Source organism: Oncorhynchus gorbuscha, linkage group LG24 (assembly GCF_021184085.1).
Source record: "Oncorhynchus gorbuscha isolate QuinsamMale2020 ecotype Even-year linkage group LG24, OgorEven_v1.0, whole genome shotgun sequence".
Taxonomy (NCBI): domain Eukaryota; kingdom Metazoa; phylum Chordata; class Actinopteri; order Salmoniformes; family Salmonidae; genus Oncorhynchus; species Oncorhynchus gorbuscha.
The window spans coordinates 43,693,536-43,720,066 of NC_060196.1; the positions used below are offsets into that span (position 1 = coordinate 43,693,536).

Genomic DNA, 26,531 nt, shown 5'->3' on the forward strand with positions numbered 1-26,531 from the left:
GGATTGTGTCAAGGCACAGATCTGGGGAAGGGTACCAAAAAATGTCTGCAGCATTGAATGTCCCCAAGAACACAGTGGCCTCCATCATTCTCAAATGGAAGAAGTTTGGAACAATCAAGACTCTTCCTAGAGCTGGCCGCCTGGCCAAACTGAGTAATCGTGGCAGAAGGGCCTTGGTCAGGGACAGAGCTCCAGAGTTCTGTGGAGATTAGAGAACCTTCCAGAAGGACAACCATCTCTGCAGCACTCCACCAATCAGGTCTTTATGGTAGAGTGGCCACTCCTCAGTAAAAGGCTCATGACAGCCTGCTTGAAGTTTGCCAAAAATCACCTAAAGGACCATGAGAAACAAGATTCTCTGGTCTGATAAAACCACTCTATGGCCTGAATTCCCAAGCATCACATCTGGAGGAAACCAGGCACTGCTCAGCACCTGTCCAATACCATCCCTAAGGTGAAGCATGGTGGTGGCAGCTTCATGCTTTGGGGATGTTTTTCAGCAACTGGGAGACTAGTCAGGATCGAAGGAAAAATTTACGGAGCAATGTACAGAGAGATCCTTGATGAAAACTTGCTCCAGAGAGCTCAGGACCTCAGACAGGGGTGATGGTTCACCTTCCAACAGGACAATGACCTTGGGGACACAGCTAAGGCATTGCAGGAGACCTGAAAATAGCTGTGTAGTGACACTCCCCGTCTAACCTGACAGAGCTTGAGAGAATCTGCAGAGAAGAATGGGAGAAACTCCCCAAATACAGGTGTGCCAAGCTTGTAGCATAATTACACCCTTGAGAAAACTCAAGGGTGTAATCGCTGCCAAAGGTGCTTCAACAAATTCCCGAGTAAAGGGTCTGAATACTTAAGTAAATGTGATATTTTTTTTAACCTTTGAATACATTTCTAAACATTTCTAAAAATCTATTTTTGCTTTGTCATTATGGGGGTTTTGTGTGTAGATTGATGTGGGAAAAATTAAGGGGTCTGAATAATTTTCGAATGCACTGTAAATACAATCATATCCTCTGTCTCTTCTATGGGTAACATTTTCACTTTCTGCTCTTAGCTAGTACTGTTAGGGGGTTATCACCATGTTAATACTGTATATACTAATATATTAACACATCTCTGTCAAATAGATAGTCAGTGAAATTCCTATGAAGAATATGTTTGCTGCCTAATTAGTTGTCGCACTGTTCAAAATGTCATACACACACTTGGTGACAATGTGTTTCAATGATATTGCATTTCCATTCACTACAACACAGCAAGCGAGCAAAACCTTTTAAGTCAACATTTTCTTTGTTCCTGTGCATTTTCTCATTTCGATTGATTTATTTAGGATATAATATAAAGTAAAAAACATTTATCGAGAGCTCACACGCATCAGACTTAGAATCCAGTGTGATAGTCGGTTTTCTCAGAGCTGCAGTAGAATGACCAACAACCGGGCTCCCATTAGAAGAGCTGGGGCATCAAAAAGGAAACGGGGTCAGAAAATGTGAAATGTAATCACGTGCCTCCCGTCCTGTTTCCTTATCAGACTAAGAAATAAGTGCCTATCATACTAACAGAAATGGTGGTTATAAAAACATTACAATACAATTAAGAGAGAAGTAATGAATGGTGTCCAGCAAAGACTCACCCACAGCACCACCCCAAATAGAGTTGATATTAAAACACAGCACCACCCCAAATAGAGTTGATATTAAAACACAGCACCACCCCAAATAGAGTTGATATTAAAACACAGCACCACCCCAAATAGAGTTGATATTAAAACACAGCACCACCCCAAATAGAGTTGATATTAAAACACAGCACCACCCCAAATAGAGTTGATATTAAAACACAGCACCACCCCAAATAGAGTTGATATTAAAACAGAAAACACAGCACCACCCCAAATAGAGTTGATATTAAAACACAGCACCACCCCAAATAGAGTTGATATTAAAACACAGCACCACCCCAAATAGAGTTGATATTAAAACACAGCACCACCCCAAATAGAGTTGATATTAAAACACAGCACCACCCCAAATAGAGTTGATATTAAAACACAGCACCACCCCAAATAGAGTTGATATTAAAACACAGCACCACCCCAAATAGAGTTGATATTAAAACACAGCACCACCCCAAATAGAGTTGATATTAAAACACAGCACCACCCCAAATAGAGTTGATATTAAAACACAGCACCACCCCAAATAGAGTTGATATTAAAACACAGCACCACCCCAAATAGAGTTGATATTAAAACACAGCACCACCCCAAATAGAGTTGATATTAAAACACAGCACCACCCCAAATAGAGTTGATATTAAAACACAGCACCACCCCAAATAGAGTTGATATTAAAACACAGCACCACCCCAAATAGAGTTGATATTAAAACACAGCACCACCCCAAATAGAGTTGATATTAAAACACAGCACCACCCCAAATAGAGTTGATATTAAAACACAGCACCACCCCAAATAGAGTTGATATTAAAACACAGCACCACCCCAAATAGAGTTGATATTAAAACACAGCACCACCCCAAATAGAGTTGATATTAAAACACAGCACCACCCCAAATAGAGTTGAATTAAAACACAGCACCACCCCAAATAGAGTTGATATTAAAACACAGCACCACCCCAAATAGAGTTGATATTAAAACACAGCACCACCCCAAATAGAGTTGATATTAAAACACAGCACCACCCCAAATAGAGTTGATATTAAAACACAGCACCACCCCAAATAGAGTTGATATTAAAACACAGCACCACCCCAAATAGAGTTGATATTAAAACACAGCACCACCCCAAATAGAGTTGATATTAAAACACAGCACCACCCCAAATAGAGTTGATATTAAAACACAGCACCACCCCAAATAGAGTTGATATTAAAACACAGCACCACCCCAAATAGAGTTGATATTAAAACAGCACACCACCCCAAATAGAGTTGATATTAAAACACAGCACCACCCAAAATAGAGTTGATATTAAAACACAGCACCACCCCAAATAGAGTTGATATTAAAACACAGCACCACCCCAAATAGAGTTGATATTAAAACACAGCACCACCCCAAATAGAGTTGATATTAAAACACAGCACCACCCCAAATAGAGTTGATATTAAAACACAGCACCACCCCAAATAGAGTTGATATTAAAACACAGCACCACCCCAAATAGAGTTGATATTAAAACACAGTTTGAATCATCCTTTTGAAACAGGTAAGTTTAGAGAGGGACATAAGATGAAGTCTAACCTGAGAGAGGAAGAGGAACAGCGATGCCTGAGCCATTAGGGTCACTCCATTCTGTCACTGCTCCATCAAACACATTTGATACCAATATACCAATTCCGCTCCAGCCATTACCACGAGCCCTTCCTTCCCAATCAAGGTGCCACCATCCTCCTGTGGACCAGGTAGTTATCTATATCTGACATCTGTGGTCGTGAAGGAAAGGATTTTTACAATTAGAATTAGCAGAATATGTGCACCTAATTCTACAAGAGTTAATATTAAGGCTATGTGAGAGGTTATAGACCTACAGTCAGTGTGCAGATTTCAGTTTCCATTTAACCCATCTGAACTGTAGGCTACAGTTCCCTTGATGGGCCTCTTTGAAGTCCCCATCTAGTGACTGTGGAATTTGTATAGTGCCTCTTACAATCACACATAACATAGCCGGCACTGCCATCATCCTCTTTTACCACTTCAACAAATCTTTACCAAACATTACTTTTCTGGCCTCTCCTTCTCTTTATTTTAAACTTCATTTCACAGCTTTTCTCTTATTGAATTAAACTCTGACATTTATTTTTGCCTCTATGGATTGGCATTAACTTTTTCTGCCCATTCCCAAAAACATTTGGTGTTCAGGCTATTTGGCACATGTACAGATAGGCCCTGAAGCTTAGGCTTATGCACTAATGCCAGATAATGAAATAAATAAATTATGAAAGAAAAACCTAAATGTAGCCCATAGATATAAATTACATGGGTTATGAGTCAATCCACACATCACCAATAGCCAAAGTAAAGCCTTTACTTACCAGTAAGAAAGAGATGGAGAGAGGAAATTATATAGATCAGGAATAACATCTTGTTGAAGGGCTGGTTTTCTTGAGGGGCACTGAAACACCAGACAGACAATTTAAAATCCCTCATCATATAATGGCAAAAACAAGCTTCCTTTGTACAGTGGGGCAAAAAAGTATTTAGTCAGCCACCAATTGTGCAAGTTCTCCCACTTAAAAAGATGAGAGAGGCCTGTAATTTTCATCATAGGTACACTTCAACTATGACAGACAAAATGAGAGAGAAAAAATCCAGAAAATCACATTGTAGGATTTTTAATGAATTTATTTGCAAATGATGGTGGAAAATAAGTATTTGGTCACCTACAACCAAGCAAGATTTCTGGCTCTCACAGACCTGTAACTTCTTCTTTAAGAGGCTCCTCTGTCCTCCATTCGTTACCTGTATTAATGGCACCTGTTTGAACTTGTTATCAGTATAAAAGACACCTGTCCACAACCTCAAACAGTTACACTTCAAACTCCACTATGGCCAAGAACAAAGAGCTGTCAAAGGACACCAGAAACAAAATTGTAGACCTGCACCAGGCTGGGAAGACTGAATCTGCAATAGGTAAGCAGCTTGGTTTGAAGAAATCAACTGTGGGAGCAATTATTAGGAAATGGAAGACATACAAGACCACTGATAATCTCCTTCGATCTGGGGCTCCACACAAGATCTCACCCCGTGGGGTCAAAATGATCACAAGAACGGTGAGCAAAAATCCCAGAACCTTCTTGCTACCACAAGAAGGTAGGAAACAACACCACCACTATGCTGATCCTCAACACAGGGGCCCCTCCCTGTTCACCCTTGACTGCGTGGCAAAGTTTGCTGATGACGCAACAGTAGTAGGCCTGATTACCAACAATGACGAGACAGTCTACAGTGAGGAGGTGAGGAGCCAGGTGGAGTGGTGCCACGAAAATAACCTCTCCCTCAATGTCCACAAAACTAAGGAACTGATCCTGGACTGCAGGAGACAGCAGAGGGAGCACGCACCCATACACATTGACGGCTGCAGTGAAGAAGGTGAAAAGCTTGAAGTTCCTCAGGGTACACTCACTGACAATCTAAAATGGTCCACCCACACATACAATGTGGTGAAGAAGGCGCAACAGCGCCTCTTCAACCTCAGGAGATTGTAGAAATTTGGCTTGGACCCTAAGACCCTCACAAACTTTTACAGATGCACAATTGAAAGCATCCTGTCGGGCTGTATCACCGCCTGATACGGCAACTGCACTTCCCGTACCTGCAGGGCTCTGCAGAGGGTGATGCGATCTGCCCTACGCATCCCCGTGGGCACACTGCCTACCTTCCAGGACACCTACAGCACCCGATGTCACAGGAAGGTCAAAAAGATAATCAAGAACTTCAACCACCTGAGCCACTGCCTGTTCAACCAGCTATCATCCAGAAAGCGAGGTCAGTACAGGTGCATCAAAGCTGGGACCGAGAGACTGAAAAACAGCTTTTATCTCAAGGCCATCAGACTGTTAAATAGCCATCATTAGCCGGCCTCCACCCAGTACCCTGCCCTGAACATAGTCACTTTCACTAGCCAGCTACGACACAGTTACTCAACCCTACACCTTAGAGGCTGCTGCCTCACTTTAATTATGTTTACATACTGTTTTACTAATCTGTATTTATTATGGATCCCCGTTAGCTGCTGCCAAGGCAACAGCTACTCTTCCTGGGGCACAGGAAGAGTTGCACTACAATACATTCACAACAGATTTCACAACACATTAAGTGTGTGCCCTCAAGCCACTATTCTACTACCACATATCTACAACTCAAAATCCATGTGTACGTGTGTGTATAGTGCAGTGTGTATGTTATCGTGTGTATGCATGTGTCTGTGCCTGTGTTTGTGTCTCTTCACGGTCCCCGCTGTTCCAATAGGTGTATTTTTATGTTTTTTAATCTAATTTTACTGCTTGCATGAGTTACTTGATTTGGAATAGAGTAAAACAGTCAGCTTGTTACATTCAACAATGTCAACACATCTCACAAATACGAGTTGTGATGAAGTCAATCTCTCCTCCACGATAAAACGTATCGGTGCTCATCGGCCAATGGACATAAACATTACACAAGAAATTGGAAATCGCAAATTCAACAATGAGTGGTTTGGAAGGAATCAGTGGCTAACTGCAGGCATTGCAAAGCAATCACTAGCCTGATATTCAGTGGAGTGGGTGTGTGGTCCAAGTCTGGGTTTAAGGGTATCTTTTCCAAGCTTAAAAGGATAAACATTGAACTGGCAATGCTGTCAATCCAGTATGACTTCTGCCGCACTCAAAACAACTGGAAACTCGGAAATCTCAGACTTATATGAGTTCAAGACAACTAAACTTAGCAAAAAAAGAAACATCCTCTCACTGTCAACTTTGTTTATTTTCAGCATACTTAACATGTGTAAATATTTGTATGAACATAAGATTCAACACCTGAGACAAACTGAACAAGTTCCACAGACATGTGACTAACAGAAATGGAATAATGTGTCCCTGAACAAAGGTGGGGGTGGGGGTCAAAATCAAAAGTAACAGTCAGTATCTGGTGTGGCCACCAGCTGCATTAAGTACTGCAGTGCATCTCCTCCTCATGGACTGCCCCAGATTTGCCAGTTCTTGCTGTGAGATGTTACCCCACTCTTCCACCAAGGCACCTGCAAGTTCCCGGACATTTCTGGGGGGAATGGCTCTAGCCCTCACCCTCTGATCCAACAGGTCCCAGACGTGCTCAATGGGATTGAGATCCGGGCTCTTCGCTGGCCATGGCAGAACACTGACATTCCTGTCTCGCAGGACATCATGCACAGAACAAGCAGTATGGCTGGTGACATTGTCATGCTGGAAGGTCATGTCAGGATGAGCCTGCAGGAAGGGTACCACATGAGGGAGGAGGATGTCTTCCCTGTAACGCACAGCATTGAGATTGCCTGCAATGACAAGTTTAGTCTGATGATGCTGTAACACACCGCCTCACACCATGACGGACCCTCCACCTCGATTCCACTCCAGAGTACAGGCCTCGTGTAACGCTTATTCCTTCGACGATAAACGAGAATCCGACCATCACCCCCGGTGAGATAAACCCACGCCTCGTCAGTGAAGAGCACTTTTTGCCAGTCCTGTCTGGTCCAGCAACGGTGGGTTTGTGCCCATAGGTGATGTTGTTGCCTGTGATGTCTGGTGAGGACCTGGCTTACAGCAGGCCTACAGTAGGCCTACAAGCCCTCAGTTCAGCCTCTCTCAGCCTATTGCGGACAGTCTGAGCACTGATGGAGGGATTGTGCGTTCCTGTTGTAACTCGGGCAGTTGTCATCCTGTACCTGTCCCGCAGGTGTGATGTTAAAATGTATTGATCCTGTGCAGGTGTTGTTACACGTGGTCTGCCACTGCGAGGACGATCAGCTGTCCGTCCTGTCTCCGTGTAGCGCCGTCTTAGGCGTCTCACAGTATGGACATTGCAATTTATTTCCCTGGCCACATCTGCAGTCCTCATGCCTGCTTGCAGCATGCCTAAGGCATGATCACGCAGATGAGCAGGGACCCTGGGCATCTTTCTTTTGGAGTCTGTAGAAAGGCCTCTTTAGTGTCCTACGTTTTCGTAACTGTGATCTAAATTGCCTACCTTCTGTAAGCTTTTAGTGTCTTAACGACCGTTTGCATGGGGTGATGTAAGTTTCCTTCAACAATCAGTCTTCCAGATAGATGCCACAGACACAGGAACCTTAGTTTAAAACTCTTTAGTAATAAAATGCAATTGCAGACAGATTCACATACAGAATACCTCAGTAGTCTATAGTAAAGATCTGTGTGGCAACTTAGTTGGTGTGGACAACCTACCGTCAATCATATCTTAATATTGTTGCATTTTATTTGTGTGAGCGGACCAAGTAATTTGGTGTCACTCTAAAGCGGAAAGGTGGAATAAACGAGTCAGGAGTAGGTTCTCTATTGAGAGATTTCTGACAATACAAACACTCCAACACAATCAATGAGAATCTCCCAAGGAACCACTTACATCTTCTTCTTTAGATGACACAAGAACACAAGATGAATATCTTTCAACTATAACAACAATCACAGATTTGTCACGTCTTTAATGGATTTACATTTACATTTAAGTCATTTAGCAGACGCTCTTATCCAGAGCGACTTACAAATTGGAATCGCTCCCCTCTCTTGGTAGCCATTCTACAGAGATAGTTTATATCTCTCCCCCCATTCCTCCTGGTTCCCTCCTCCCTCTTATAGGGGAAAGAGAATATGTCATTAGTACCATCAGCTGTGCTTAATTGCCTCTGGTTACCTCGCCTCACATGCCTTGTTGGGCTACTATCCGTGAGCCCAGCCTGCCCTCTGGTGGTCCTTCCACATTAGATACAAAGTATCTAAAATGAGAAAAACATGTCTAGCCTGTGGTTTCTTACTCTACTATCTCGGCCTTGAGGCTGCGTTACTATCAACAGGTGCAGGCAATTCTCAGCCTGAGAACTAAAGCAGTACATCTCCATTTACCCAGTACTTTTCCATCATTGTGCATTGCAAGTATACAAAGGTTATCACATATATACAGTGATCATGGCATTGTTGTAGCCCCACATCTGACCCCCAGGGTAACCCCCAACAGGTGCATGTTCATTAAATGTTTATGGTTCTGTCACACCCTGATCTGTTTCACCTCTTGTGATTGTCTATCCCATCCAGGTGTTGCTTATTTTCCCTGGTGTATATATCCCTGTGTTTCCTGTCTCTTTGTGCCAGTTCGTCTTGTATGTTTTCAACCAGCGTTTATCCCATACACCTGCTTCTATTCTCTTTCGCTAGTCCTCCTGGTTTTTGACCCTTGCCTGTTTTTCTGGACTCTGTGCCCACCTGCCTGACCTCGAGCCTGCCTGCCACTCTGTACCTCCTGGACTCTGAACTGGTTTTGACCTTTTGCCTGTCCATGACCATTCTCTTGCCTACCCCTTTTGGATTGTTTAATAAATATCAAGACTCAAACCATCAGCCTCCCGTGTCTGCATCTGGGTCTCGCCTTGTGCCCTCATAGGTTCATTGAACAAGTATGGGAAACAGTGTTTAAACCCTTTACAATGAAGATCTGTGAAGTTATTTGCATTTGCAAAAATAATCTTTGAAAGACAGGGTCCTGAAAGGGACGTTTCTTTTCTTGCTGAGTCGAGTTATTCTGAGAAAAAAAGAGCTCCGACTAGGAAATACGTTTTGAACGGTCATCCAACTCGGATTTGCAAGTCGGGGACTCTTTCTAGAGCTTCGACCTGAAGATCTCGGACGTCATTATGATTCGACCTTGATTTTTTCAGTCCCTAGTTGTCTTGAAGACACCATAAATCCAGAGAATGACAGACTTTGATAAAGTCTAATGAAAAATTTGCCCACGAAAGATCACAGCGCCACCTTCTTGTTCAAGTGAGCACAACAAGGTGAGTCCAAAAATGTATTGTATGCTGCTGTATGAATTATGCCTACTATTCTGACTTGGTGGTGTGCATGTAGCCTATAACCTGTTTTTGAGAAATGTAATCATTGAAAACTGTAAGAGCTTTCAATGTCTGCTTATATGCCCCCTTTATTTATCCTACGGCTCTGACTTGGTATACAGGGAGAATACTGTAAGAATGGCCCATGTTCTGAATTCTGTCACTGTACATTTCAAAAGTGGTGAACAAATAGTTATATTGACTACGTCCGTTCTAACTTGCTCATTGTCTTAATCAAAATTACGGATCGGGTCTTATCCGCTCGTCGTCCCCTTATGCCATAGTTTGTACATCTCAATTGTCAGTAGAAACCACATTAGTTTAACTAAGTCAGCCATATCAGCTGTTTTTTTAAAGGCAGTAAATGAGACTGAATTAACTGTTTTGCTGACAGATGAGCCTCCGCTGATAGCCAGGTGTAGCAGTGGTAAGGTGTTGGGACTGCTGTTGGGACAGCTTTATGTAGGCCCTAAGTTTGTGGGCACCAATTGTTACTGTTATTGTGCAATTGATGTGTTGTGTAGTGGCTTTGCTGGCAAGTATTTAATTTTTTTGCCCCACCAAGAATTACATGCTAAAATCACCAATGATCCTGTATTTTTTCTGACAGGATAAAGTTTGAAAACCAGCTCCAGCAGCAGATAGAAGAGCATAAGCACATTTATGAGTGAGTTTGTTTGCTTATACCTGTTTAAATCTATAAATCCAATAGAACTGAATAGCTGTTCTGTTAAAGTAAATGGCAATGACTCTACCTAGCCTGCCAATAGACTGAGAGAGCATCCACCATATTGCTTTTATCTATCCAGTCTCTCCAGATCTGTGAATACTAAATGTTGTCTCTTCGCTCCAGAGCCCAGACAGACTGTCTGCTGAAATAGAGAGGATAGAAAACACCAAGTCTCAGCTGTTGAAGGCTGGTTTGAACCTCTACACATGATGACTGTAGTGTACTGTAGACTTTAACATGGGGCTAGTGCACCATCGGGGGTGCAACTATGATGTATCTGTGCTTGATATGAGTGTGTGCATGCGTGTGTTTATAGAACAGCTGAAGTTGTCTCAGCTCTTCTATCTAGAGGAGGAGCTGGATGAGGCCAAGAGAGAGAAACAACAGACACATACAAAGACTAAACCCTGGAACTTCACACTAATAGTGGCCACAGTGTAAATCAAAGTTACAGATGCTCCCATGCTCAGCAAACTGGTGAACGTTTTGGGATTGTTCTTATTTTAAATGTATTTAAATTAAATTATTTAACTAGGCAATTGTTCTTCTGCCCTTGATATTGTGTATTGTATTCCTCTGTTTGGAATTGTGGTTCTGGATGAATTGTACATATTATTTTCTTTTCTTATTCAGGCTTTATTGAAAGGAAGCGGATATTCGACTGGCAGAAGACAAATGCAAGATTTGGCATAGGTGTCAAAATGAATGAAGGTTAGGTGTAGTTTCAGTGAGGTTAGGTGTAGTTTCAGTGAGGTTAGGTGTAGTTTCAGTGAGGTTAGGTGTAGTTTCAGTGAGGTTAGGTGTAGTTTCAGTGAGGTTAGGTGTAGTTTCAGTGAGGTTAGGTGTAGTTTCAGTGAGGTTAGGTGTAGTTTCAGTGAGGTTAGGTGTAGTTTTAGTGAGGTTAGGGTTAGGGAAAGGCATAATAGACATTAAAATGGAGTTAGCATAGGCTTCTGCTGGTCAAATATACAGTATACTGTATATACATGGCCAATGACTGGGATGAGAAGAACTACGTCCCTTATAAAGAGCTCAGGGATCTTTCCTGGTTAAATAAATACCACTGTGTATGTGTGTCCTCTGGTTTGTGAGCAACCTTTACATGCATTACACTGTAACAATCTGTAATTATGTTAATTATAGCATCAGCACCATTCCACCTGAAGTTGTATGTACTAATGCTGTAGAACCTGTTGACGGTGGGAGGGAGCTGAGAGACACACACACACCGAGCTGAGGCCATGGCTGCATGTTCCTCTCTGAGGTCTGTTGAACCTGAGAACTTGTCAGTCTCTTTTGCAAAGTTCAGTTTTCATCCCTCTAGTATTATGTCACATATTGGTGGAGTCATACCTACAGTAACTGATTTTTCTGGTTCCTTCATTCTGGTGTGTGTGTCACAATATATTATCATGAAGGTACACACAACAACTCTACAGGGACGGTAATCTAAGGCCAACTCAGAGGTACCTAACACAGTGTGTCATGTGTTAGTTGTTTAACTAACACATATGTAATTTATGATTACAGGTACTCAAACAACCACAGACATACAGGGAAAACCACACACACACTGCTGACATGGCATGTTACTGCGTACCTTTACTCACCACAGAGGGATGACCTTCCAGCATTTCAGCTCCACTATGTGTGTGTGTTTGTGTGACTTCAGTGCATTTTGGCTGCAGTGAGTCACCTGAAACGCAGGTGTGACATTATTTGAGGGTAGGTAGCAACACATCTGCCACACTGATCCTCAACACTGGAGCCCCCCAGGGGTGCGTGCTCAGTCCCCTCCTGTACTCCCTGTTCACCCACAACTGCATGGCCAGGCACGACTCCAACACCATCATTAAGTTTGCAGACGACACAACAGTGGTAGGCCCGATCAACGACGAGACGGAGGTCAGAGACCTGTCCGGGTGGTGCCAGAATAACAACCTCTCCCTCAACGTAACCAAGACTAAGGATATGATTGTGGACTACAGGAAAAGGAGGACCGAGCACAACCCCATTCTCATCGACGGGGCTGTAGTAGAGCAGGTTGAGGGCTTCAAGTTCCTTGGTGTCCACATCACCAACAAACTAGAAGGGTCCAAAGACACCAAGACAGTCGAAGAGGGCACGACAAAGCCTATTCCCCCTCAGGAAACTAAAAGGATTTGTCATGGGTCCTGTGATCCTCAAAAGGTTCTACAGCTGCAACATCGAGAACTGGTTGCATCACTGCCTGGTACGACAATTGCTCAGCCTCCGGCCGCAAGGCATTACAGAGGGTTGTGCGTACGGCCCAGTACATCACTGGGGCTAAGCTGCCTGCCATCCAGGACCTCTACACCAGGCGATGTCAGAGGAAGGCCCAAAAAATTGTCAAAGACCCCAGCCACCCCAGTCATTGACTGTTCTCTCTACTACTGCATGGCAAGCGGTACCGGAGTGCGAAGTCAAGGACAAAAAGGCTTCTCAACAGTTTTTACCCCAAAGCCATGAGACTCCTGAACAGGTAATCAAATGGCTACCCAGACTATTTGCATTGTGTGCCCCCCCAAACCCCTCTTTTATGCTGCTGCTACTCTGTTTATTATATATGCATAGTCACTTTAACTATACATTCATGTACATACTACATCATTGAGCCGACCAACCAGTGCTCCCGCACATTGGCTAACCGGGCTATCTGCATTGTGTCCCACCACTCGCCAACCCCTCTTTTACGCTACTGCTACTCTCTGTTCATCATATATGTATAGTCACTTTAACCATATCTACATGTACATACTGCCTCAATAAGCCTGACTAACCGGTGTCTGTATGTAGCCTTTCTACTGTATCTAGCCTCGCTACTGTTTTTCAGTATTTTTCCCTGTTTTTTAATTTCTTTACCTACCTATTGTTCACCTAACACCTTTTTTGCACTATTGGTTAGAGCCTGTAAGTAAGTATTTCACTGTAAGGTCCACTACACCTGTTGTATTCGGCGCACATGACAAATAAACTTTGATTTGATTTACAGCATGGAAAAAGCATTTTGGAAAGCTTACTAGACATTTTACATTTACATTTCATTTACATTTAAGTCATTTAGCAGACGCTCTTATCCAGAGCGACTTACAAATTGGTGCATTCACCTTATGACATCCAGTGGAACAGTCACTTTACAATAGTGCATCTAAATCTTAAAGGGGGGGGGTGAGAGGGAATACTTATCCTATCCTAGGTATTCCTTAAAGAGGTGGGGTTTCAGGTGTCTCCGGAAGGTGGTGATTGACTCCGCTGTCCTGGCGTCGTGAGGGAGTTTGTTCCACCATTGGGGGGGCCAGAGCAGCGAACAGTTTTGTTTTGACTGGGCTGAGCGGGAGCTGTACTTCCTCAGTGGTAGGGAGGCGAGCAGGCCAGAGGTGGATGAACGCAGTGCCCTTGTTTGGGTGTAGGGCCTGATTCACGTGTATCATTTTCTCAGTGTGTGTAGGTGGATGTGAGTGTACTCTGTGTCTGTGTTCATTGGAGGAGGATCTAAACCAACACCTAACCTCCCTTCCAAACCCCAGTGTCTCTAGAGTTGAGACTTGAAGTTGAGAGAGAAAGCAATAGGCTAATGCTGCTGCCGACAGGATTTCTCTGACTCCTGATCCATTCTCTCTGAGTCCCAGCTTACTGTCCAGTTCCAAGTGTGTTGGTCCATGCCAGGTTTTATCTGCTATCCAGAGTCAGGCCCAGACCTGTGGTTCTGCTCTATGGCTAGGAGGTGAGTCAGAGAGAGGGGTGACGATGGGGGAGAGGAGCTGGGTGTGGTCCTGAAGCCTGTGGCACATTCCTAGAAGAGACCACACCCTCAATCGCACCTCCCACACACACACTCACATTTCCAGCTGCTAACTTAGCTAAAAAATGCTCAGGTGTACAACATACACACACTAAGTCTAAGACATTCTCACTCATACACACGTATGGTTATACACTCACACGGTATACAAATTCACTTTCATGGAGTGTTGTTATCACAGTCAGGTCACCTGTGATACAAGTCAGTATTTGACTTCCACTTATGTCTGAGGACGTCGGGAGAATACGTGGAAACCGGCCACTAGGGGCAACAGTGAGCACTGTTATCTTCAAGTAGGTTTTGGCGATGTGGATGGCGGAGGGCATCTGCCTCTGATTCCAAAGGTTGCCAGAATCCAGCGATAGAAAGTTGTTTTTGAGATTTTTGTTTTAAGCCTATCCCAAACCGTAACACTTACCTTAACCAATAGGAGTTAATGCCTAAACTTAACCTTAAACACTTAGAAATTTGACGTTTGGAACAACTTAGAAATTTGACGTTTCAGAAACATAGATGAACGTGAGACTAGTTGTGTTATCATACACACCAGGGAGAAGTAGATTTGCTTATCTCGGTCTAGATCAGGTGTGTGCATGTAGTGTGTGTGTGTAACACAGGGCAGGGTGCACCAAGGTACGTGGGCAGAGATCCACAATCGTGAGACACACCCTGCGCCGTGTGTGTGTGTGTGTGTGTGTGTGTGTGTGTGTGTGTGTGTGTGTGTGTGTGTGTGTGTGTGTGTGTGTGGTGTGTGTGTGTGTGTGTGTGTGTGTGTGTGTGTGTGTGTGTGTGTGTGTGTGTGTGTGTGTGTGTGTGTGTGTGTGTGTGTGTGTGTGTGTGTGTGTGTGTGTGTGTGTGTGTGTGTGTGTGTGCTGCAGGATATCAGGGGAGTAGGGTGGAGCTGATCTGACAGAACAAAAGACAGCCCACGTCAAACACACACACACACAAAAACTCAGTGCCCCTTAGTGTAGATATGGGAAACATGAATTTTGTTAGTTAGTTGTCAACTAACCTGAAATCAACTAAAAATGTCACCATGTCATTGGATTTAGGTTAAAAGTTGGGTGAAAAAACAACAAAATTCCCTTCATGTTGATGAATTAAAAACAAAATCCAATCAGTTTTCCACTTTGATTCAACATCATCAGATTGCATTTTTTGTTGTTGAAATGACTTGGAACCAGTTTTGCCCAGTGGTATTGTACTGGGCAGGACAAACAGAACAAGTGCAACTTGATGGGTTAGAGTGACCTACTGGTAGACATGGACAACTTTGCTATGTTAACACTATGCAACTGAATCAGCATGAAGGATGGCAAAGTCATGAAGAAACAAGAGCTCTATCTCTCAGACTTCCCTGTCCGCAGTTGAGAGAGAGAGAGAGAGAGAGAGAGAGAGAGAGAGAGAGAGAGAGAGAGAGAGAGAGAGAGAGAGAGAGAGAGAGAGAGAGAGAGAGAGAGAGAGAGAGAGAGAGAGAGAGAGAGAGAGAGAGAGAGAGAGAGAGAGAGAGAGGAAAAATAAGGGGAGAATGAGAGAGAGGGGTGCACACTGGGTAGTAGCACACAACTGTCTGAAGCACAAACCATGCTACAGCTCACTGGTGGAGAGGGGGCAACAGAGAGCGACAGAGAGAGGGGAGAGGTGGTAATGGCAAAGATAGTACCGTATTAAGATAGGCAGAAACTGCTTCTCCAATGGATATTCCCGAAAACGCTTGTAGGCGATGTAATGGCGACGATGGCTAGCTATGCTCATGCGCAGAAACACGTCATCGGGTGTAGTCTCATGCCGAACTGCGCACGTGCAGGCCGTCAAATCAATATAAAGTTGTTTTTCAGGAAAATGAAAACGTGTCAGTGTCACTTTAAGATCATGTTCAACGATTTAAGACATTGGCTCGAATATAGGTTGTGCCTTTAGATTTCGAGAAAATTAAGAACTCAGGAAGACATTTTCACTTCTCTCATTGACTTCTAAAAACCCAAACCCCTATCTGGTATGCTTGGTCGGTTTAGCGCGCGTTCCCGGAAGTCTTGCGATGTTGTGGCTCTGGTTTTAGAAACTCTGTGTTAACAGTTTTTGAAATATGCCACCAGTCAACTTCCAATACTTTTCAACTGTCAGCTTTTAACAGCAGTGATAATAGGAGGAGTTGGGAGGGAGGAAAGGGAGTGAGTTACTCAACTTCTTCCCTGTTTTATCTCCCCACGATGTGGAAGAGCGCAGGCAAAGAGGTTGGTTTAGCAGACGCAGACAGGTCGGACTTGAGTAGTGTGGAGTTCCTGGGCGTTTTGATCGGATAGGGTGGAGTCCCAACGGGAGAAAGGAATGTAATACACAGACGAGCCGAGGAACACTAGTGGCAGTACCGCGGAAGGGATATACGGCCATACACCGCGGTTCTAGCAAAAAAAGACAAGGTAGTCTACAGGTTGATGCCCACTTGAGGGTAAGAGACTGAATCATTATGTCCATAACAACTCTCTCTGAAACAGGTACATCTATTCAAGTGATAATCTATCCAGGTGATCTCTCCGTGCCTTCTATAAATGAGCCTATTGCAATAATATCTATGTAACTCAGTGTATGTAGCCTATACTATAACAAGAGAATGAAATAGCACTTTGAACCTTGAAGCAGTCAAATGTTACCAGTAGTTCTATAGCCTACAGTACCTATCGCGAGCACTGTTGGATTAGGCTTCTCTAGTAATAACTCTGCAATAACGTCTGGTTTCATTGAAAGCTGCCAACCAATAGAAACTCTGCTAGACTTGCTTGGCAGTCTTCAATTAATTTACATAAATGCACATACACACAAAGAAACTTCTATATTATAACCTACATATTGTTGTGCATAAACAGGACAATATGTTGTATGTCGTGTTATCTAATAATGTAGACTACATAGTTGGACTACAGTCGAGTGATAATCAAAGTCCTATGTCTTGTAAATTACCATACAGCAGGTGTGTGTGTGTATGCTGAGTACAGATGTTCTGCTTTGTATCTGACCGAGACTTTGGTCCATGTCAGATAATAGGTCTACTTTAGCCTTCCTGTATGTCCGCCTACTACTTTCTCTGTGTGTGTGTTTACTACGGCTTCGGCTTTTGCCCAGGGGGCCGACCTTTTAGGGCGCAGGTGGTAGTGTACAAGTTAACAAACAGATCACTGACCATTTAGAATCCCACAATGCCAAACAACTCTCCTTGCGTGGCCTCCAACTGCTCTTAAATGCAAGTAAAACTAAATGCATGCTCTTCAACCGATCGCTGCCCACACCTGCCCGCCCGCCCGTTCAGCATCACTACTCTGGACAGTTCTGACTTAGAATGTGTGGACAACTACAAATAACTAGGTGTCTGATTAGACTGTAAACTCGCCTTCCAGACTCACATTAAGCATCTCCAATCCAAAATTAAATCTAGAATCGGCTTCATATTTCGCAAAACAAAGCATCCTTCACTCGGGCTGCCAGACATATCCTCGTAAAACTGACTATCCTACCGATCCTTGACTTTGGCGATGTAAATTTACAAAACAGCCTCTAACACTCTACTCAGCAAATTGGATGCAGTCTATCACAGTGCCATCCGTTTTGTCACCAAAGCCCCACATACTACCCACCACTGCGACCTGTATGCTCTCGTTGGCTGACCCTCGCTTCATATTCATCGCCAAACCCACTGGCTCCAGGTCATCTATAAGTCTTTGCTAGGTAAAGTCCCGCCTTATCTCAGCTCACTGGTCACCATAGCAGCACCCACCAGTAGCACCCGCTCCAGCAGGTATATTTCACTGGTCACCCCCAAAGCCAATTACTACTTCGGCTGCCTTTCCTTCCAGTTCTCTGCTGCCAATGACTGGAACAAACTGCAAACATCACTGAAGCTGGAGACTCATATCTCCCTCACTAGCTTTAAGCACCAGCTGTCAGAGCAGCTCACAGATCACTGCACCTGTACATAGCCCATCTGTAAATAGCCCATCAAACTACCTCATCCCCATACTGTTATTTTTTATTTTTATTTTGCTCCTTTGCACCCCAGTGTCTCTACTTGCATACTCATCTTCCGCACATCAATCACTCTACTGTTTAATTGCTATATTGTAATTATTTCGCCACTATGGTCTATTTATTGCCTTTACTTTTTCTATTGTATTATTGACTGTATGTTTGTTTATTCCACCTGTAACACTGTGTTGTTTGTGTCGCACTGCTTTGCTTTATCTTGTTCTCAACTAGACTACCTGGTAAAATAAAGGTGAAATAAAAACAAAAAACTTGCCCCACAAGCATAGAGTTGCTGGTTCAAACCTCGCTTCAGCAGACTGCTCACCCTCAGTCGCTTCAATATATGTATGTATGTGCTTTGGCCTCTGAATCATAACTTCTATACCATACAACATTAACTCTAGAATATGTACAACCTACACACTTGTAAACTTAATGACCAACCTTCACATCTAAGTTTTCAGTCTTTATATGACAAAATAGTAGATTTGCAGATTGGAATAGCACATTTCTTTGTGTGTATGTTCATGTTTTCCTGTTAGACCATTATGCTGTCATGGCTGCACCCTTTGTTTGCATTGTCTTAATAAGGGTCAATGTCTATCTGTGTGCGTTCTCGTGCTTACGAGAATTCATTCTATCCCTTTGTGTACATGTAGTATCTGACCTTGAGTCATTGTACTGTATGTGATGCTGTTGTCTTTTCAGTCAGACAGTGATGATATCCTGATGATACAGGACAGGTAGATGCACTTCTGTCTGTGTCTCAAATTACACTCTAATTCCCTATGAAGTGCACTACTTTTTGACAGAGCCCTATGTGAATTACGATGGGAATAGGGTGTCATTTCAGATCTGCCCGTGTGAGTGCCAGTGATGATATAGAGAAGGACAGGTACCCTTCCCCCTTCTCTCTCTCTCTCTCTCTCTCGCCCTGTACTATTCTCACTGACCTATTTAAACGACTAACTGTAGAATCCACCTGAATCGGTATGCAGGATCAATCTGTGTGTTTGTTTAGTGAGGCGTGTGTGTGTGTGTGTATGTGTGTGTATGTGTGTGTGTGTGCGTGTGCGTGTGTGTAATCGTACAGGTTCTGTCTCCTTACGCTGTGTTCACCCAATTCAAATATTTTTTCTACTAAATTGTCTTTTGACCAATCACATCACTATTTTTCATAGCGGATCTGATTGGTCTACCTCTGTTTGCACAGGCAGTCCAATTCATATATTTTCTGCACCAATTGGTCTTTTAACCGATCACATAAGATATTTTCACGTCAGATCTTTTGCAGAGGTGATCTGATTCGTCAAAAGAACAATTAGTGCAGAAAATATCAGAATTGGGCTGACTGTGTAAACACAGCCTCAGTTACTTGTTCACGTGTTGAGACAGACAAATGTTCCTTCTGCCTCTCTTTAATTCCCTCTCTATCCCTCACTCCCTATCATGCTCCCTCCCTCTATCTCTATCAATCCTCCTCTCTCTTTTTCTTTCTCCTGCCTTTTCTCCCTTGCTCCCTCTATCATTCCCTCTCCCTCCCCCTCTATCATTCCCTCTCCCTCCCCCTCTATCATTCCCTCTCCCTCCCCCTTTTGCTCCCTCTATCATTCCCTCCCCCTCTTGCTCCCTCGATCATTCCCTCCCCCTCTTGCCCCCTCTATCATTCCCTCCCCCTCTTGCTCCCTCTATCATTCCCTCCCCTCTATCATTCCCTCTCCCTCCCCCTCTTGCTCCCTCTATCATTCCCTCTCCCTCCTCCTCTTGCCCCCTCTATCATTCCCTCTCCCTCCCCCTCTTGCCCCCTCTATCATTCCCTCTCCCTCCTCCTCTTGCCCCCTCTATCATTCCCTCTCCCTCCTCCTCTTGCCCCCTCTATCATTCCCTCTCCCTCCCCCTCTTGCTCCCTCTATCATTCCCTCTCCCTCCTCCTCTTGCCCCCTCTATCATTCCCTCTCCCTCCCCCTCTTGCCCCCTCTATCATTCCCTCTCCCTCCCCCTCTTGCCCCCTCTATCATTCCCTCTCCCTCCTCCTCTTGCCCCCTCTATCATTCCCTCTCCCTCCCCCTATTGCCCCCTCTATCATTCCCTCTCCCTCCCCCTCTTGCCCCCTCTATCATTCCCTCTCCCTCCTCCTCTTGCCCCCTCTATCATTCCCTCTCCCTCCCCTCTTGCCCCCTCTATCATTCCCTCTCCCTCCCCCTCTTGCCCCCTCTATCATTCCCTCTCCCTCCTCCTCTTGCCCCCTCTATCATTCCCTCCCCTCTTGCCCCCTCTATCATTCCCTCTCCCTCCCCCTCTTGCCCCCTCTATCATTCCCTCCCCTCTTGCTCCCTCTATCATTCCCTCTCCCTCCCCCTCTTGCCCCCTCTATCATTCCCTCCCCCTCTTGCCCCCTCTATCATTCCCTCTCCCTCCCCCTCTTGCTCCCTCTATCATTCCCTCTCCCTCCCCCTCTTGCTCCCTCTATCATTCCCTCTCCCTCCCCCTCTTTCCCCCTCTATCATTCCCTCTCCCTCCCCCTCTTGCCCCCTCTATCATTCCCTCTCCCTCCTCCTCTTGCCCCCTCTATCATTCCCTCTCCCTCCTCCTCTTGCCCCCTCTATCATTCCCTCTCCCTCCCCTCTTGCCCCCTCTATCATTCCCTCTCCCTCCCCCTCCTGCCCCCTCTATCATTCCCTCTCCCTCCCCCTCTTGCCCCCTCTATCATTCCCTCTCCCTCCTCCTCTTGCCCCCTCTATCATTCCCTCTCCCTCCCCCTCTTGCCCCCTCTATCATTCCCTCTCCCTCCTCCTCTTGCCCCCTCTATCATTCCCTCTCCCTCCTCCTCTTGCCCCCTCTATCATTCCCTCTCCCTCCCCCTCTTGCCCCCTCTATCATTCCCTCCCCCTCTTGCTCCCTCTATCATTCCCTCTCCCTCCCCCTCTTGCCCCCTCTATCATTCCCTCCCCCTCTTGCCCCCTCTATCATTCCCTCTACCTCCCCCTCTTGCTCCCTCTATCATTCCCTCTCCCTCCCCCTCTTTCCCCCTCTATCATTCCCTCTCCCTCCCCCTCTTGCCCCCTCTATCATTCCCTCTCCCTCCTCCTCTTGCCCCCTCTATCATTCCCTCTCCCTCCCCCTCTTGCTCCCTCTATCATTCCCTCTCCCTCCCCTCTTGCTCCCTCTATCATTCCCTCTCCCTCCCCCTCTTTCCCCTCTATCATTCCCTCTCCCTCCCCCTCTTTCCCCCTCTATCATTCCCTCTCCCTCCCCCTCTTTCCCCCTCTATCATTCCCTCTCCCTCCCCCTCTTTCCCCCTCTATCATTCCCTCTCCCTCCCCCTCTTTCCCCCTCTATCATTCCCTCTCCCTCCCCCTCTTGCCCCCTCTATCATTCCCTCTCCCTCCCCCTCTTGCCCCCTCTATCATTCCCTCCCCCTCTTGCTCCCTCTATCATTCCCTCTCCCTCCCCCTCTTGCCCCCTCTATCATTCCCTCCCCCTCTTGCCCCCTCTATCATTCCCTCTACCTCCCCTCTTGCTCCCTCTATCATTCCCTCTCCCTCCCCCTCTTTCCCCCTCTATCATTCCCTCCCCCCCCCTCTTGCCCCCTCTATCATTCCCTCTCCCTCCCCCTCTTGCCCCCTCTATCATTCCCTCTCCCTCCTCCTCTTGCCCCCTCTATCATTCCCTCTCCCTCCTCCTCTTGCCCCCTCTATCATTCCCTCTCCCTCCCCCTCTTGCTCCCTCTATCATTCCCTCTCCCTCCTCCTCTTGCCCCCTCTATCATTCCCTCTCCCTCCCCCTCTTGCCCCCTCTATCATTCCCTCTCCCTCCCCCTCTTGCCCCCTCTATCATTCCCTCTCCCTCCTCCTCTTGCCCCCTCTATCATTCCCTCTCCCTCCCCCTCTTGCCCCCTCTATCATTCCCTCTCCCTCCCCCTCTTGCCCCCTCTATCATTCCCTCTCCCTCCCTCTCTTGCCCCCTCTATCATTCCCTCTCCCTCCCCCTCTTGCTCCCTCTATCATTCCCTCTCCCTCCCCCTCTTTCCCCCTCTATCATTCCCTCTCCCTCCCCCTCTTTCCCCCTCTATCATTCCCTCTCCCTCCCCCTCTTTCCCCCTCTATCATTCCCTCTCCCTCCCCCTCTTTCCCCCTCTATCATTCCCTCTCCCTCTTGCCCCCTCTATCATTCCCTCCCCTCTTGCCCCCTCTATCATTCCCTCTCCCTCCTCCTCTTGCCCCCTCTATCATTCCCTCTCCCTCCCCCTCTTGCCCCCTCTATCATTCCCTCTCCTCCCCCTCTTGCCCCCTCTATCATTCCCTCTCCCTCCCCTCTTGCCCCCTCTATCATTCCCTCTCCCTCATCCTCTTGCCCCTCTATCATTCCCTCTCCCTCCCCCTCTTGCCCCCTCTATCATTCCCTCTCCCTCCCCCTCTTGCCCCCTCTATCATTCCCTCTCCCTCCTCCTCTTGCCCCCTCTATCATTCCCTCTCCCTCCCCCTCTTGCCCCTCTATCATTCCCTCTCCCTCCCCCTCTTGCCCCCTCTATCATTCCCTCCCCCTCTTGCTCCCTCTATCATTTCCTCTCCCTCCCCCCTCTTGCCCCCTCTATCATTCCCTCCCCCTCTTGCCCCCTCTATCATTCCCTCTCCCTCCCCTCTTGCTCCCTCTATCATTCCCTCTCCCTCCCCTCTTGCTCCCTCTATCATTCCCTCTCCCTCCCCCTCTTTCCCCCTCTATCATTCCCTCTCCCTCCCCTCTTGCCCCCTCTATCATTCCCTCTCCCTCCTCCTCTTGCCCCCTCTATCATTCCCTCTCCCTCCCCCTCTTGCTCCCTCTATCATTCCCTCTCCCTCCCCCTCTTGCTCCCTCTATCATTCCCTCTCCCTCCCCCTCTTTCCCCCTCTATCATTCCCTCTCCCTCCCCCTCTTTCCCCCTCTATCATTCCCTCTCCCTCCCCCTCTTTCCCCTCTATCATTCCCTCTCCCTCCCCCTCTTTCCCCCTCTATCATTCCCTCTCCCTCCCCCTCTTGCCCCCTCTATCATTCCCTCTCCCTCCCCCTCTTGCCCCCTCTATCATTCCCTCCCCCTCTTGCCCCCTCTATCATTCCCTCTCCCTCCCCCTCTTGCTCCCTCTATCATTCCCTCTCCCTCCCCCTCTTGCCCCCTCTATCATTCCCTCTCCCTCCCCCTCTTGCTCCCTCTATCATTCCCTCTCCCTCCCCCTCTTGCCCCCTCTATCATTCCCTCTCCCTCCCCCTCTTGCCCCCTCTATCATTCCCTCTCCCTCCCCTCTTGCCCCCTCTATCATTCCCTCTCCCTCCCCCTCTTGCCCCCTCTATCATTCCCTCTCCCTCCCCCTCTTGCCCCCTCTATCATTCCCTCTCCCTCCCCCTCTTGCTCCCTCTATCATTCCCTCTCCCTCCCCCTCTTTCCCCCTCTATCATTCCCTCTCCCTCCCCCTCTTGCCCCCTCTATCATTCCCTCCCCCTCTTGCCCCCTCTATCATTCCCTCCCCCTCTTGCCCCTCTATCATTCCCTCCCCCTCTTGCCCCCTCTATCATTCCCTCCCCCTCTTGCCCCCTCTATCATTCCCTCTCCCTCCCCTCTTGCTCCCTCTATCATTCCCTCTCCCTCCCCCTCTTTCCCCCTCTATCATTCCCTCTCCCTCCCCGTCTTGCCCCCTCTATCATTCCCTCTCCCTCCCCTCTTGCCCCCTCTATCATTCCCTCCCCCTCTTGCTCCCTCTATCATTCCCTCTCCCTCCCCCTCTTTCCCCCTCTATCATTCCCTCTCCCTCCCCCTCTTTCCCCCTCTATCATTCCCTCTCCCTCCCCCTCTTTCCCCCTCTATCATTCCCTCTCCCTCCCCCTCTTGCTCCCTCTATCATTCCCTCTCCCTCCCCCTCTTTCCCCCTCTATCATTCCCTCTCCCTCCCCCTCTTGCCCCCTCTATCATTCCCTCTCCCTCCCCCTCTTGCTCCCTCTATCATTCCCTCTCCCTCCCCCTCTTGCTCTCTCTATTTTCCTCTGTCTCCCTCTCTCCCAAAGTTCACACAGGAATGCTGGGAATGACTGGTCGGAACGTTGAATGAACAAGCATGGGTTCGGCAACTCTGAGTCAGACAGTGATGATGGATATAACTATATAGCCTGGAGTGGAGGTTTGGTTCTTAAATCCTCCTGAAGTGGTTTATGGCTTCAAACCCATTCTGTTTGCTGCCTTTAAAACAGTCCTGCCTGCCCTTTTCTGAGAAACACATAACAAACACACGCGCGCATGCACACTCAGACACACACACACACACACACGCGCACACACACACACACAGTTCCTGTCATTAATCCTGTGTCACCACTTGAGGTAAAAAGTTGTTGTTGCCACAACAAACAAATAGATGTTCCGTGTGTGAATGTGTCTTGTTAGACAGGTACATCAGACACTGTCAGCACTGGATGTTGTCATTCCTCTGTCTGTAAACCAATCAGTGTGTCCCTTGTTCCAGTAAAACAGCATGTGATTGGCTTAACCCAATCTCAACCCAATGAGCACACACGTACACACAAACACACACACACAGACAGACAGCTTGTGGAAGATATCTTAGGTGTAGTGTTTGTTGTGTAATTTCTACCTGCCTTCAGGTCAGGGTGAGTAACCCCACCTGTACAGTTACTCTCTCACTCTGATCTAACAACTTACCTCAGAGGATAGGTTAGTGCAGGTCTTAACCAAATATGACAAAGACATCCTGTGATTTGAGAGTAGGACTATTTAATGCCTTGAGGTAATGTTATCCTTGGAGCACAGACTCATGCAGGCGAGGCCTGTGGGTAGCGTTAGCCAACAGACAGTCACTGTGAAGGATGTAGCATGTTAGCCGTAGGCTAGCAGTCTTGATTAGCAGGCGAGTCACAGTGCTGCTGCTGAGTAAACTACAGCCAGCTTTTGATCCAGTAGGCAGGGCTATAACATAACTGGTTACTATGGTTACCCATAGCTCTAGGTGTGTGTGGAAGTTTACAAAACACATGCACACTCATCAGACAGCTAATCACCACACTATAGGCTACAAAACAACCCTTCCACACACCCACACACCCAGATGCACACCCACATTTTAATAGACGCTCTTATCCAGAGCGACTTACACCTCCACCATCTCGCATCTTCTTTGGAGGACAAAGGTTTTTTGTTACATAAACATTTTACACACATTTTACATACAGTACCAGTCAAAAGTTTGGACACACCTACTCATTCAAGGATTTTTCTTTATTTGTACTATTTCCTACATTGTAGAATAATAGTGAGAACATCAAAACTATGAAATAACACATATGGAATCATGGAGTAACCAAAAAGTGTTCAACAAATCTAAATATATTTTAGATGCTAGATTATTCAAATAGCCACCCTTTGCCTTGATGACAGCTTTGCACACTCTTGGCATTCTCTCAACCAGCTTCACGAGGAATGCTTTTCCAATAGTCTCGAAGGAGTTCCCACATATGCTGAGCACTTGTTGTTGGCTGCTTTTCCTTCACTCTGCGTTCCGACTCATCTCAAAACATCTCAATTGGGTTGAAGTGATTGTGGAGGCCAGGTCATCTGATGCAGCACTCCATCACTCTCCTTCTTTGTCAAATAGCCCTTACACAGCCTGGAGGTGTGTTTTGGGTCATTGTCCTGTTGAAAAACAAATGATATTCCCACTAAGTGCAAACCAGGTGGGATGGCATATCGCTGCAGAATGCTGTGGTAGCCATGCTGGTTAAGTGTGCCTTTAATTCTAAATATATCACAGACAGTGTCACCAGATTTGGACTCATCAGACAAAAGGACATATTTCCACCGGTCTAATGTCAATTGCTCTTGTTTCTTGGCAAGTCTCTTGTTTCTTGGCAAGTCTCTTCTTATTATTGGTGTCCATTAGTAGTGGTTTCTTTGCAGGTCAGGGCGTTGTGATGGCCACTCCAATACTTTGACTTTGAAATACATCCACAGGTACACCTCCAAATTATGTCAATTAGCCTATCAGAAGCTTCTAAAACCATGACATACTTTTTTGGAATTTTCCAAGGTGTTTAAAGGCACAGTCAACTTAGTGTTTGTAAACTTCTGACCCACTGGAATTGTGATACAGTGAATTATTTTAGTTATTTTAAATTTGTATATATGTATTTTTTAAATTTTTTACCCCTTTTTCATGGTGTCCAATTGTTGTAGTAGCTACTATCTTGTCTCATCGCTACAACTCCCGTACGGGCTCTGGAGAGACGAAGGTTGAAAGTCATGCGTCCTCCGATACACAACCCAACCTAGCCGCACTGCTTCTTAACAGCGCGCATCCAACCCG

General features: G+C 46.0%; 1 protein-coding gene and 1 long non-coding RNA gene across 2 annotated transcripts in view; one reads left to right on the forward strand and one right to left on the reverse strand.

Annotated features, from left to right (window-relative positions):
- Positions 1-927: 927 nt before the first annotated feature.
- Positions 928-4,276, reverse strand: LOC124013234. Its single transcript, XR_006834839.1, has 3 exons — positions 4,068-4,276; positions 3,277-3,458; positions 928-1,464 (listed from the first exon to the last, which is right to left on the reverse strand). It is a non-coding gene; the product is annotated as an uncharacterized LOC124013234 (long non-coding RNA).
- A 12,005-nt stretch (positions 4,277-16,281) lies between these two features.
- The window catches only part of LOC124012366 (protein FAM83H-like), a 44,014-nt gene continuing 33,764 nt past the window's right edge, over positions 16,282-26,531 (forward strand). The window contains exon 1 of the mRNA XM_046325912.1: positions 16,282-16,621. The gene's annotated coding sequence lies outside the window, so the exon portion shown is untranslated. The remainder of the gene's footprint in view (positions 16,622-26,531) is intronic.